Source organism: Hypomesus nipponensis, chromosome 20, assembly GCF_054491055.1.
Source record: "Hypomesus nipponensis isolate SF chromosome 20, ASM5449105v1, whole genome shotgun sequence".
Classification (NCBI taxonomy): Eukaryota; Metazoa; Chordata; class Actinopteri; order Osmeriformes; family Osmeridae; genus Hypomesus; species Hypomesus nipponensis.
Window position 1 is genome coordinate 9,140,001 of NC_140380.1, and position 12,500 is coordinate 9,152,500.

The window sequence follows — 12,500 nt, forward strand, 5'->3', positions numbered from 1 at the left end:
AAAGGAGAGGGGAGGAAGAAGGGGGGAGGAGTGGCGGGGGGAGGGGCTAGGAGAGGGGAAGAGGAGGGGGAAGGAGAGGAGGAGGGGCTAGGAGAGGGGCGGAGGAGGGGAGAGGAGGGGAGGAGGGGCTAGGAGAGGAGAGGCGGAGGGGGGCACCTCAGGGAGATGACAGGAGACATGGTCTCCTCTCTGCACCTCCGTGACCGATGACAACTCAAGCACAGCCCTTATCAGCCGCTCCACACATGGCTGAGACACTCTCTCACGCGCACACAACAACACACACGCACGCACAATACGCACACACATACAATACACACACATACATGCACACACAATCTTAAAACGGCGTTATCATACAATTTCTTAAAACTCTTAAATGTAGTGAAATTACACACAATGTCAACCAAATGTGGAGATATACCGTAAATCCATTTGTAATCCATCCCATTGTACCGAATCTTGCCACCGTAACACATTCAGTCAGCCAAAGCCGGCTCCATATCAGCGTACATAAACAATTTACTTCCACAAAATCCACAAAAGGCTCATGGGTAATCAACAGACATGTCTGATCCGTCACATTCTGATCCTGGCGTGAACACAGGAAGGGACGCAGGCCAGACGTCCAATCAGATGACCAAGAGCGAGAGAGACCTCTTAAAAAGACTGAACCGTCCCTTCTGAGGTAACTTTCAGAATCAACGCTCCTCTCTCGGCCTAGGCCTCTGCTCAAGCCATGTTTGGCGGGGAAAGCAAACAGGTGTGTTCATTCTGAGTGCGTGTTTCTCCCGACTTCCATGCCTGGGACCTCTGCTGGGGAACAGGAGAGGCGTTCAGGTCTTTATCCCTCTGGTTCACGTCAGGCTGTCGCAAAAGCTCAGCGGCTTCACTTGTCAAGACAGCCGGGCCGGGAGGGGAACTAACAGCCCTGCAGACGCTGTGTCTACTTCCTGTCGACTTTTCTAGCAGTGCTCTCTCCTCTTTCCTCTCCTCTCCTCCTCTTCTCTTCTCTCCTCTCCCCCTCCCCTTTCTTCTCTCTCCTCTCCTTTTCTCTCCTCTTGTCTCTCCCCCTCCCCTCTCCTCTCTTCCCCTCTCCTCTCCTTTTCTCTCCTCTTGTCTCTCCTCCTCTCCTCCCCTCAGCTCCCCTCTCCTCTCCTTTTCTCTCCTTTTGTCTCTCCCCCTCCCCTCTCCTCTCTTCCCCTCTCCTCTGCATGTCTCTCCTCTTGTCAGGACTGTATTTGCTGATCACATCTACATGACACTTGTATAATGGAGCGATCAGAGTGAGGACGATGTTATCCTGGATGGAGTGTGACCTTTCTGCCGCAGCACACACACACACACACACACTAAGTGACACTGACATTTGTAAATGGTGAGACTTATGGGGACGTAATTGTCAAACAAATACTTCCTTCGTGTCTGCAAAGGTTCCCTCTCTCTCTCCCTCTCTTTCCCCCTGTCTCTCTCTCTCTCTCCACCTCTCCCTCCATCTCTCTCCCTGTCTCTCTCTTCCCCCGTTTGAGGATGGTTGAGTGTGTGTGTGTGTGTGTGATGCAAAGAGCATTAAGGCCTTTGTCAGTCAGACAGTTTTCAGGCCTATTCATTCAGTATGCGTTCACATTACAGTCTACCATACTAAACAGGCCCCTCATCAATTGGCCTTCAATAAATGATCAATCATTCGTCATCACAGATGTCATCATCAATGTGCTGTGATCAGATGGGTTGAGGATGGGAGTTACTCGCACCAAAGCACCTCTGGGTAGTCGAGACACATCTCATTCACTAACGCAACGTTTCAACCTCTGTGGATTTAGACATGAGGACCCAAACTTGACTTTGATTAAATCATTTCTTCGCTGAACGGATGATGGGCACACGGAGGGAGGTTTTGAAAGGTGGGTGAGTGGAAGCCGTCGACCTTCAGACTGACTCCTAACGAGGCAGACGTGCAGGCAAACACACCTGTGGGTCCTGCTCTCTCCTGCTACCTCTCTCTCTCTCTCTCTCTCTCTCTCTCTCTCTCTCTCTCTCTCTCTCTCTCTCTCTTTCTCTCTCCCTATCTTGTCTTCCTCCTCCTTTCTGTCTTGTGCCTCTCCCTGTTTCTCCCTCTCACTCTCTCTCTGGTTATGCCTGTCTCTCTCTTTTCCTCCTCTCCCTCTTCACCCTCTCCCTGCCTCATTCTCTTTCTCTCTCTCCACCTTCCTCTCTCTCCCCAACTCGCTCTCCCTCTCTCCCTCAATGTTCTCGAGAGACGAGCGCTCTGGGTGTTGGTTTTGAGATGAGAGTTGGAGGAGGGGAGTGGGGGGGGGGTGTAAGCTATGCTGAGGCCTTCTTGGCACCTCTCATTACCCCGCACCTCGTACACACTTAGCATTGATAGAAAAAAAAGATGAGATCTCCCAAAGTGGAGGAATTCTATTAAGCTTTCCTGCAAGGGAGTAGGAAAGCTGGGCTTTCATAGGGCCAAACACACGCCCATCACAAATCTTCAACACATCCACTCAGACACGTACGCATAACCATACACACACACACACACACACACCCTGAGGTGAGCCTGCAGGAAGGGGCTGCCTGTGGAGATTAAAGTGGCAGAGTGCGGGTGCCCGGACTGGACCACTGTCCTCTCAGCTTACTGTCATGGAATGGACTGAGGCGGTCGGAACGAGGCGGTCAGAACGAGGCGATTCAACAAAAGAAAAGTGGCGTATCCGGCGCGTTGTTCCTCCGATGCTTTCCTTCCAGAAAACGTCCATCCCCTTCAGCGACAGGACGCACTTCCCCGTCCGTCTGTCGGGGTGTGGGGGAGGGTGTGTGTGTGTGTGTGTGGGGGGGGGGGGCTTGCATCAGCCTCACCATCGTGTCAGCGTTTCACGAGGACGATAATTGCTATGTGGGCGGTGTGAACTTTTTTTTTCCTTCTTCAGTGCCTAAAGTCATTTGCTCTCCTTAGAGAGGACGACATTTCGAAGATACGCAACTCCACTTAGGGAAACAGGACAAAACCTACTCGATGTGGTCGTTTTGCTATTCGCAACTCTTCAGCTCTGATTGACTCAAACACCCAATCAGGGGCCGGGGGGGCTGCGTGCCGTTTACGCTCGGCACGACGGCGCCCGCCCTCCGGCGCCCGCAGAATGTGTAATCTTCTTACAGCGTTTGCTAAATGGCGCTGCGGCGCGCGATCTCTCCGGGCTGCCTCGTCTCACTCGCCTCTCATCAGATTAAATTGTCCGTCTAATTGCGGCAACATGCTTCTTCTCCAAAAGCAGACGAATCAGCGCGGGTATGCGTAAACGGGTGGTGTCTTTCTCCATGCGATAGAGGGAGAGAGGGAGACAAGGGGGCGGGGGAAGAAGCGACGGAGAGACAGAGAGACAGACAGTGAGAGATTGAGACACGGAGATAGAGCGATCCAGCATCTGTTGCTCGTAAATATAATTGCTATTATTGCAAATGACGATAAATCAATCCCGTTCAGCTTGCTTCATCCACTGACTCGGCTTGTCTTGAGCATTGGCAGCAACCCTGCTCATGTAAATTAACCTGTTCATTTAGGTTCAGGACTTATAATGTATCATCAATACAGCCGATCAATTCATGCATAATTTAGAGATTTGAGTGTACAACTCTTGCTCTAAGGATATAATAATTGTGTGATGTTTTTAGCTGTAGGCTTAGAGTGTAAGGTGTAGTGGTGAGGGACTATCCGTAGGAGTAGGAAACAAATAGTTGTTATAAAAATCTAATAAAAAGTGTTTAGAGAAGTGCCGAATCTTTATCTGTCTTCATCTGCCTCCTCCTCTGCTCCTCTTTCAGCATCTCTTTCCTTCCTCCGCTCCCTTCTCCACCACCTCCTCAACTTCACTTCCTCTCCACCTCCTCCTCTCCTTCTCCACCTCCTCCTCTCCTTCTCCACCTCCTCCTCTCCTTCTCCACCTCCTCCTCTCCTTCTCCACCTACTCCTCTCCTTCTCCATCTCCTCCTCTCCACCTCTTCTCCACCTCCTCCTCTCCTTCTCCACCTCCACCTCTCCTTCTCTACCTCCTCCTCTCCACCTCCTCCTCTCCTTCTCCACCTCCTCCTCTCCTTCTCCATCTCTTCCTCTCCTTCTCCACCTCCTCCTCTCCTTCTCCATCTCCTCCTCTCCTTCTCCACCTCCTGTTCTCCTTCTCCACCTCCTCCTTCTCCATCTCCTCCTCTCCTTCTCCACCTCCTGTTCTCCTTCTCCACCTCCTCCTCTCCTTCTCCACCTCCTCCTCTCCACCTCTTCTCCTCCTCTCATTCTCCACCTCCTCTCCACCTCTTCTCCTCCTCTCCTTCTCCACCTCTTCCTCTCCACCTCTTCTCCTCCTCCTTTCCTTCTCCACCTCCTCCTATCCTTCTCCACCTCCTCCTCTCCACCTCTTCTCCTCCTCTCCACCTCCTCCTCTCCTTCTCCACCTCCTCCTCTCCACCTCTTCTCCTCCTCTCCTTTTCCACCTCCTCCTCTCCACCTCTTCTCCACCTCCTCTCTGAGGTCATTCAGGGTCAGGATGATTACATATTCTAATCTATAGGAGCCAGGGAGAACACCTTCTGGTACCCTGGGGCAAAGTCTTCATTATTTACTCCCTGTGCTTACCTCCCCCCCCCCACACCCCCTCCACCCCCTCTTCCCTCGACACACAGAAAGCCTCCCATGTCTTCACTCAATAATTCACTTAGTTCCACTCCTCAGTCTCAAAGCCAACACTGTTTAATTTGTCCACGGTGTCGTTTCTCATCAGGGTTGTCTCTTGCCATGTTTCCTGCTCATCATACAGCTCTATGTAGACCCGACTGCCATGGAACTTCTCGCCGCTAATTGACAAATTGAATTTTATTCCCTCCTGGCCAGAGGGAATGACTGGTCGTTTGGCCAGCTCAGAGCACACATGTATGCATATGTTTAGGAGTGTCCCATTTTACATGTATGCAAGTATGTGTGTGTGTGTGCGTGTGTGTGTGTGCAGAGGCACTTTTGTCTCTCACCCTAGAGACACGATCTTCTCTGGCGTTCCTACGTCTTATAGTCCATCACAGGGTTCATCCCTGTCAACAACACACAGATGGTGGCTCTGTTTGTCTGTACCGTGGGTCTAAGTGTGTGTGTGTACCTGCGTATGTACACTGTATGTGTGTGTGTACCTGCTTATGTACACTGTATGTGTGTGTGTACCTGCGTATGTACACAGTATGTGTGTGTGTACCTGCGTATGTACACTGTATGTGTGTGTGTACCTGCGTATGTACACTGTATGTGTGTGTGTACCTGCGTATGTACACTATATGTGTGTGTGTGCCTGTTTCCTGTGTCTGTGTGTGTCTGTGCCTGTTTCCTGTGTCTGTGTGTGTCTGTGCCTGTTTCCTGTGTCTGTGTGTGTCTGTGTGTTTGCGTCTACAGGCTGTGCAACTGTAAACAGCTGTTAGAGAGGACCTTCAGAAGAGGAATTTACTAATTGGTTCTCTAAATGGATCTGGCACAAACACACACACACACACACACACACACAGACACACACATTCGGCCTTCCTTTCCACCCTGACCTAACCTCCTCTCTTCCCTCATCTCTTCCCTCCATCCTCCCCCTCCTCCCTCCATCCTCCCCCTCTTCTCTTCTTCCTCCCCTTCCTCACTCCATACTCCCCCTCCTCTCTCTCCTCCCCCCCCCCTCTTCTTCCTCCCCCTCCTCTCTTCTCCCCCCCCCTCTCTTCTTCCTCCCCCTCCTCTCTTCTTCCTCCCCTTCCTCTCTTCTTCCTCCCCCTCCTCCTCCCCCTTCTTTCCCCTTCTCGCTTTTCGGATTTTCTTTTCTCTCCACGGCGACTCACAGTGACAAATCAAATCCGAGCTTAGGAACCAATCAGGAGGGGAGCAGTCACCCTCCCGTGACCCCGTCTCTCTGCGCTGACTGATGACTGGTGGGCTGATGGGGGTGGGATCGGGGAGGGACAGGTGGTGGTGGTGGGGAGTTCGGTTGGGTTGAAGGTGGGGCGACGGCTGAGGGATATGTTTGGATGTTGGAGGTGGGGTGTGTGGGGGGGGTGAGGGGTGAGGGTTATGTTGGGTTGGAGGTTGGGTGGGGTCGGGGTATGCGGGGTCCACCACCCTAGGCCGGTCAAACATCAATATTTCCACATCTGAACCAGGAAGGTGCCAACATACTCTCTCTGTGTCAGGTTCATCAAAATAGATGGGTTTGTGTGTGCGTATTTGTCAGTCTGTTTGTTAGGGGCGTGTGTTGGGGCGGAGGGTGTGTGTGTGTGTAAGTCTGTTTGTTAGGGGCGTGTGTTGGGGCGGAGGGTGTGTTTGTGTGTAAGTCTGTTTGTTAGGGGCGTGTTTGGGGGCAAGGCTGTGTGTGTGGTCTAGCATACCAATAGAGCAATTGGCCATAACTCACAAATACACACGCTCTCTCTCTGTCTCTTTCTCTCCCTCTCCATCTTTCTCTCTCCCTCTCCATCCGCTCTCTCTCTCCCTTTCTCTGTCTCTCTTTCTCTCCATCTCTCCCCTTCACTGCACAAACACAAGTCACCCCAAACCCTCCATATTTGATCTAGCTTGGGAAGAAAGAGGGAGAGGAAGAGGAGGGGAAGAGGAGGGGAGGAAGAGAGGAAGGGGAGGGAGGGGAGGAGGAGGGGAGGAGAGGGGAGGGGAGGGGAGGGGAGGGGAGGGGAGGAGGAGGAGGAGGAGGAGGAGGAAGGGGAGGGGAGGGGAGGAAAAGGGGAGGAGGAGGAGGGAGGGAGGGAGGGGAGGGGAGGGGAGGGGAGGGGAGGGGAGGGGAGGGGAGGGGAGGGGAGGGGAGGGAGGGGGAGGGGAGGGGAGGGGAGGGGAGGGGAGGGGAGGGGAGGAGAGGGGAGGAGAAGGGGAGGAGGAAGGGAAGTAGAGGGAGGGGAGGAAGAGGGGAGAAAGAAAAAGGGAACAGGAGGAGGAGAACTGCTCTCTGTTTCCAGTGAGATGTATGTGTTGGTGTATGTGTTGGTAGCAGCAGCTCAGGAGTATAGATCAGGCCATCCTCAGCCTGGATGCTTGATTACTGCGAGGAGTGTGCTCTCTACGGGGTAACTCTGGGGCATAGCTTGTAATTACACAGATCGCTCATCAGAGGGGGAAAAAGGTATGGGGCTGGGGCTAGGGTAAGTGTTAGGGCTGGGGCTAGGACTAGGCTTGGGCTACGGCCAGGGCTGGAGCTATTTTCCAAATGTTTTCCATTTTTTGTAATAAATGTGTTCAATAACATACCATCACCTTCCAGCAAGTTGAGTTGTGTTAGATTCGTCATAATCACTCTGGACGAGCTCAAGGCTCCAGGGAAATACCAGGTGCTACGTTCAGACGGTACAACCGCTGCTGCCAGGTGCAATAAAACAAGTAAAATCCTAACAGTTAATATGAGCTCTATGCCTGCATGGAAAACGAAAGAAAACAGTTCCAAACATTAGTCAGAAAGACTCAGAACGCTGTTGGCTGACTTGAGAGAGGAAAAAAAAACCAAATGATTTCATCAAACGCCAGTGACGGACGAAAGCCTAGAACGCGAATGTTATTTGTATCCTCTGTTTCCAAATGCTTCCATTTGTTGGCTGTATCCTAATGCATGCCAGACACCCCTCAGGACTATTTCCACCCTGCTGTGTGGAGCCTGGGCCACACCAGCGGTCCCCATCATACATAACCGGTTATCTCGGCAAGGCGAGGAAAGCGCCATTACTCTCCGAGGGTACTTTTAGTCTTCAATATTTATAAAAAAAAAAAAATACAGTTCTGCTATCAAGGTCAAACAGGCTGCTCTCCAGCCTTACTTAGCAGTGCTTAACTTCCTGGGACAGTGATGGAGAGAGAGAGGGGGAGCGAGAGTGGGAGAAAGAGAGAGAGGGGGGGAGCGAGAGTTGGAGAAAGAGAGAGAGAGAAGGAGGGAGAGAGAGAGAATAACGAGGTAGCGAGTCACTTTTTACTTGGTTTATCTGCTCACATTTTTCTCCCCGGTGCCCGGGAGCTGAAACAGCACGCGGCTGAAGAGACAGAGAGTCGGAGCGATGAGAGTCAACCTCGGGAACTTTTCGTTTTTTGGTGTGTCCCTTCTTTTATCTCCCACCCCCCTCCAACCCTCCCCCCTTCCAACCCCCCCCCCCCCGTCTGTAGGGCCCACCCCCGGTAAACACATCACAACGTCGCCTGTTGAAAGGTATAAAGAAAATCCCTCAATGCTGATAGGATCGGGCGTGACTGATTTGGGGGCGAGTGCGGCGGGGAGGGGCGGGGACGTGGAGAGACGGGCAACTGTGATGCTTGCGGGGTGTGGAAATCTGTTTACGGATTAACTCCACCTGTAACGCTAGGATTATCAGGCAGGGAAGTGATGAGGAGTTATGATGTGTGTTGAACGTCCCGCGTGGTTTTGATTAAAAGCTCCGTGGCTCTGTGTAAAAGGACAGCCAATCAGCATGGATGGATGGGTCGAATTGTTTACATTTTATTTGATCAAATGAATTCACGTTTCGTGTGTGTGTGGTTAGTGTGTGTTGGGTTGTGTGGTGTGTGTGTTGGGTTGTGTGGGGGGTGTGTTGGGTTGTGTGGTGTGTGTGTTGGGTTGTGTGGTGTGTGTGTTGGGTAGTGTGGTGTGTGTGTGTTGGGTAGTGTGGTGTGTGTGTGTTGGGTTGTGTGGTGTGTGTGTTGGGTTGTGTGGTGTGTGTGTGTGTGTTGGGTAGTGTGGTGTGTGTGTTGGGTTGTGTGGTGTGTGTGTGTGTGTTGGGTAGTGTGGTGTGTGTGTGTGTGTGTTGGGTTGTGTGGTGTGTGTGTGTGTTGGGTTGTGTGGTGTGTGTGTTGGGTTGTGTGGTGTGTTTGTTGGGTTGTGTGGTGTGTGTGTGTGTTGGGTTGTGTGGTGTGTGTGTTGGGTTGTGTGGTGTGTGTGTGTGTGTTGGGTAGTGTGGTGTGTGTGTGTGTTGGGTTGTGTGGTGTGTGTGTGTGTTGGGTTGTGTGGTGTGTGTGTTGGGTTGTGTGGTGTGTGTGTTGGGTTGTGTGGTGTGTGTGTGTTGGGTTGTGTGGTGTGTGTGTTGGGTTGTGTGGTGTGTTTGTTGGGTTGTGTGGTGTGTGTGTGTGTTGGGTTGTGTGGTGTGTGTGTTGGGTTGTGTGGTGTGTGTGTGTGTGTTGGGTAGTGTGGTGTGTGTGTGTGTTGGGTTGTGTGGTGTGTGTGTGTGTTGGGTTGTGTGGTGTGTGTGTTGGGTTGTGTGGTGTGTGTGTTGGGTTGTGTGGTGTGTGTGTGTGTTGGGTTGTGTGGTGTGTGTGTTGGGTTGTGTGGTGTGTGTGTGTTGGGTTGTGTGGTGTGTGTGATCCAAACAAACTGTCACACCAGCCTTCTATAACCCTCCGCCCTGAAATAGACTGTCGTTATCTCAGCCCTGGCCCTCAACCCCAGCCCTCAACCCCTAGCCACACTGAATCAGTCAGTCAGTCTGGCTACGCACTCAGTCATGGTGATCTTTTCAGACAGCTGTCTTTGCTCTGCCAAGGATATTAACCAGTGGGAAGGGGAGGTGGGTGGGGACAGGTGGCCAAATATGGTGGGGGGAAGGAACCAGTAAAAATAGTTTCTGGGAAACACAGACGCAGGGAAGGTTTACCTAAGGAAAAACCCAGGGATTCAAACCAACGCTGTGAAAACTTTTCACGGTAAGAACCCAACTTTTTTACGAATCCTTCTTTGGAAAACGTTACCCTGTAAAAAGGGTTGTGGAGAGCCCGGGTCACTGAGATGTCATGAGTGTGTGTGTGCGTGCTGTCCTGGCTGCTTGGCAGGCTGACCAGCTGGGTCGCTGAGGAAAGAGGCCCTGGTCTGTTTTAGACACACTCGGCCACTGTGGCAAAACTCTCTGATGGAAACACTGAGGTAATGCATGGACGAAACCAACTGTCAGCCATAAACTGTTTAAAAGGATCCATTTGTCGGGATTTAGTGGTCAAGCAGGGACACCCTATTACAGGGAGACACTAAGTCATTAAATGAATTAACTGACCAAAATCTCAGGAACATAACAGACGACTCAGATGAAGGGCAAACGACAAACAACAACAAATTGCCACAAGAACCACACCAGACGCAGGTGAAGCCACTCGAACAAACTGCAAGAGTCACACAGACACTTGAGACGCAGGTGCAGGTAATCAGACAGAAACGCAACAGGGCGGGGCAACCGGGTGAAAGGGGGGCGTGGCTTGGGCTGTGACGCTGTTAGTTCATGGAGTTTGGAGCTGCCGTGGCTGACAGCCTGGGGTTTGTTTCCAATCCACATCTCCTGCGAGAGACGACCTGTTCTGGATGTAGTGTTTTTATGTTGACTTGCAGAATCTGATGTCATTAAAGTGAAGTACTCTCGTCGATGAATCCTTTCCAGGTTGAGAGCTTTCTCTTCCGTTTGATACTTGCTGATGGACTATTTAAGTGTTGGATTTATTTTTAATGTTAGGCTTTAAAAACTTGAAAATGCTGGGTAAAACGTGTTGGTTTGGAATCCAAAATTGTTTTGCTACCCACTGGTGTGGGTTCACTGTCGTTTATGACCAGACTCTGGCTTGGGTGAGGCGTGGTGTTTTTCTGGCTCTGCCTGTGAGGTTTGACTGTCAGTTCATCTCAGGTCTCTGGTCTCGTTCTAACGATGTCATACTGTAAGAGGATGGTCTCATTCTGATGATGTCATGCTGTAAGAGGATCATCTCCTTCTGATGATGTCACGCTGTAAGAGGATGGTCTCGTTCTGATGATGTCATGCTGTAAGTGGATGGTCTCGTTCTGATGATGTCATGCTGTAAGTGGATGGTCTCGTTCTGATGATGTCATGCTGTAAGAGGATGGTCTTGTTCTGATGATGTCATGCTGTAAGTGGATGGTCTTAATCTGATGATGTCATACTGTAAGAGGATGGTCTCGTTCTGATGATGTCATGCTATAAGTGGATGTTCTCGTTCTGATGATGTCATGCTGTAAGTGGATGGTCTCGTTCTGATGATGTCATGCTGTAAGAGGATGGTCTCGTTCTGATGATGTCACGCTGTAAGTGGATGGTCTCATTCTGATGAAGTAAGGGGGGAGGGGGCAGGGTCTGGGGGACAAGAGGGGGCAGGGGGAGGCAGAGTGAACAGTGTTCTGACACCATGTAATTCATGTATGCATGCAGCCGTGAGAAGGAGAAATAATCCTCAAACTCACAGGGTTTTCACAGATCCGACAGCTGTGGTGTCGAACCCTCCCCTCTCTCCTGCACTCACTCCTCCTCCATCACCTTCTCTCTCCTCCCATCTCTACCTCTCCCTCTGTCCCCTTCTCTCTCCCTCATTCTCAATGCCTTCCTTCTTCTCCACCTCCCCCATCTATCCCCCCTCTCTATCACTCCCTCCATCTCTGCTGTCATCTGCCCCTTCTGTCTGTCCCTGCCTCTCTTCTCCTTCTAATTCCCCTCCCCTCACTATCTCCATTTGCTCTTTCTCTCTCTCCACTCTTTCTCTCTCTCCCTGCTTCTATCTTCATCTCTCTCCCACACGCTCCACTTCTCGTAGATTCTTGTGTTTTCGTGCGATCGGCCTCACGGAGGCAACATTAAGGTCATTTGATTTATTTGTACCTTCTCTCTCTCTCCTGTCCTCTCTCTCTCTCTTTCCTGTCCTCTCTCTCTCTCTGTCTCTCTCTCTCTGTCTCTCTCTCTCTTTCACTCTCTCTGTCTCTCCTGTCCTCTCCTGAATCAACTGCTGGGATTTCATCAGGCACCCTAATAAACACACAGGCCTTTCTTCTGCGGGAGAATTAGCAGGAGTGACAAGGTGGTCCAAGGTCACACCATCAAGCAGCTAACTTCCTCTCTTCCACTCTGATGCCCGAGAAAGCATCCAGCAGCCGCTTCAGAGAGGATGCACTGGTGTGTGTGTGTGTGTGTGACAGGCAGAGAGAGATTGAGATGGAGGGAGAGCAATACATAGAATGAGGGTTAAAGAAAAAAAGAGAGAGAGAGCGACTGAAGAGAAGCAGCAGGAGGAAGAAGAGGAGGAGACGAGGAGAGGGGAGGAGGAAGAGGTGGAGGACAGAGGGGAGGAGGAAGAGGGGAGGAGGAGGAGGAGGGGGGAGGAGGAGGAGGAGAGAGGGGAGGATGAGAGAGGGGAGAAAGAGGAAGAGACGAGGAGAGGGGAGGAGGAAGAGGTGGAGGAGAGAGGGGAGGAGGAGGAGGGGAGGAGGAGGAGGAGGAGGAGGAGAGAGGGGAGGATGAGAGAGGGGAGGAGGAGGAGGAGGAGGGAGGGGAGGAGGAGGAGGAGGAGGAGGAAGAGGAGGAGGAGGAAGAGGACGAGGAGAGGGTGGTGTTGGATGAGGAGGGCCAGGGTGCCTAAATGTTTCGAGGCAGAATTGGTTCTGCTGAGAACAAGTAAACAAAAAATATTCCCGTTAAAGCAGCTCGGTTTAACTCATGAGTTGGCTCATTCAGCCGTGGTG

The 12,500-nt window shown here is 51.5% G+C and overlaps 1 protein-coding gene across 1 annotated transcript in view; it reads left to right on the plus strand.

The window, feature by feature from the left end:
• Positions 1-9,611: 9,611 nt before the first annotated feature.
• sgcd (sarcoglycan, delta (dystrophin-associated glycoprotein)) overlaps positions 9,612-12,500 on the plus strand; it is a 122,733-nt gene continuing 119,844 nt past the window's right edge. The window contains exon 1 of the mRNA XM_084683854.1: positions 9,612-9,697. The gene's annotated coding sequence lies outside the window, so the exon portion shown is untranslated. The remainder of the gene's footprint in view (positions 9,698-12,500) is intronic.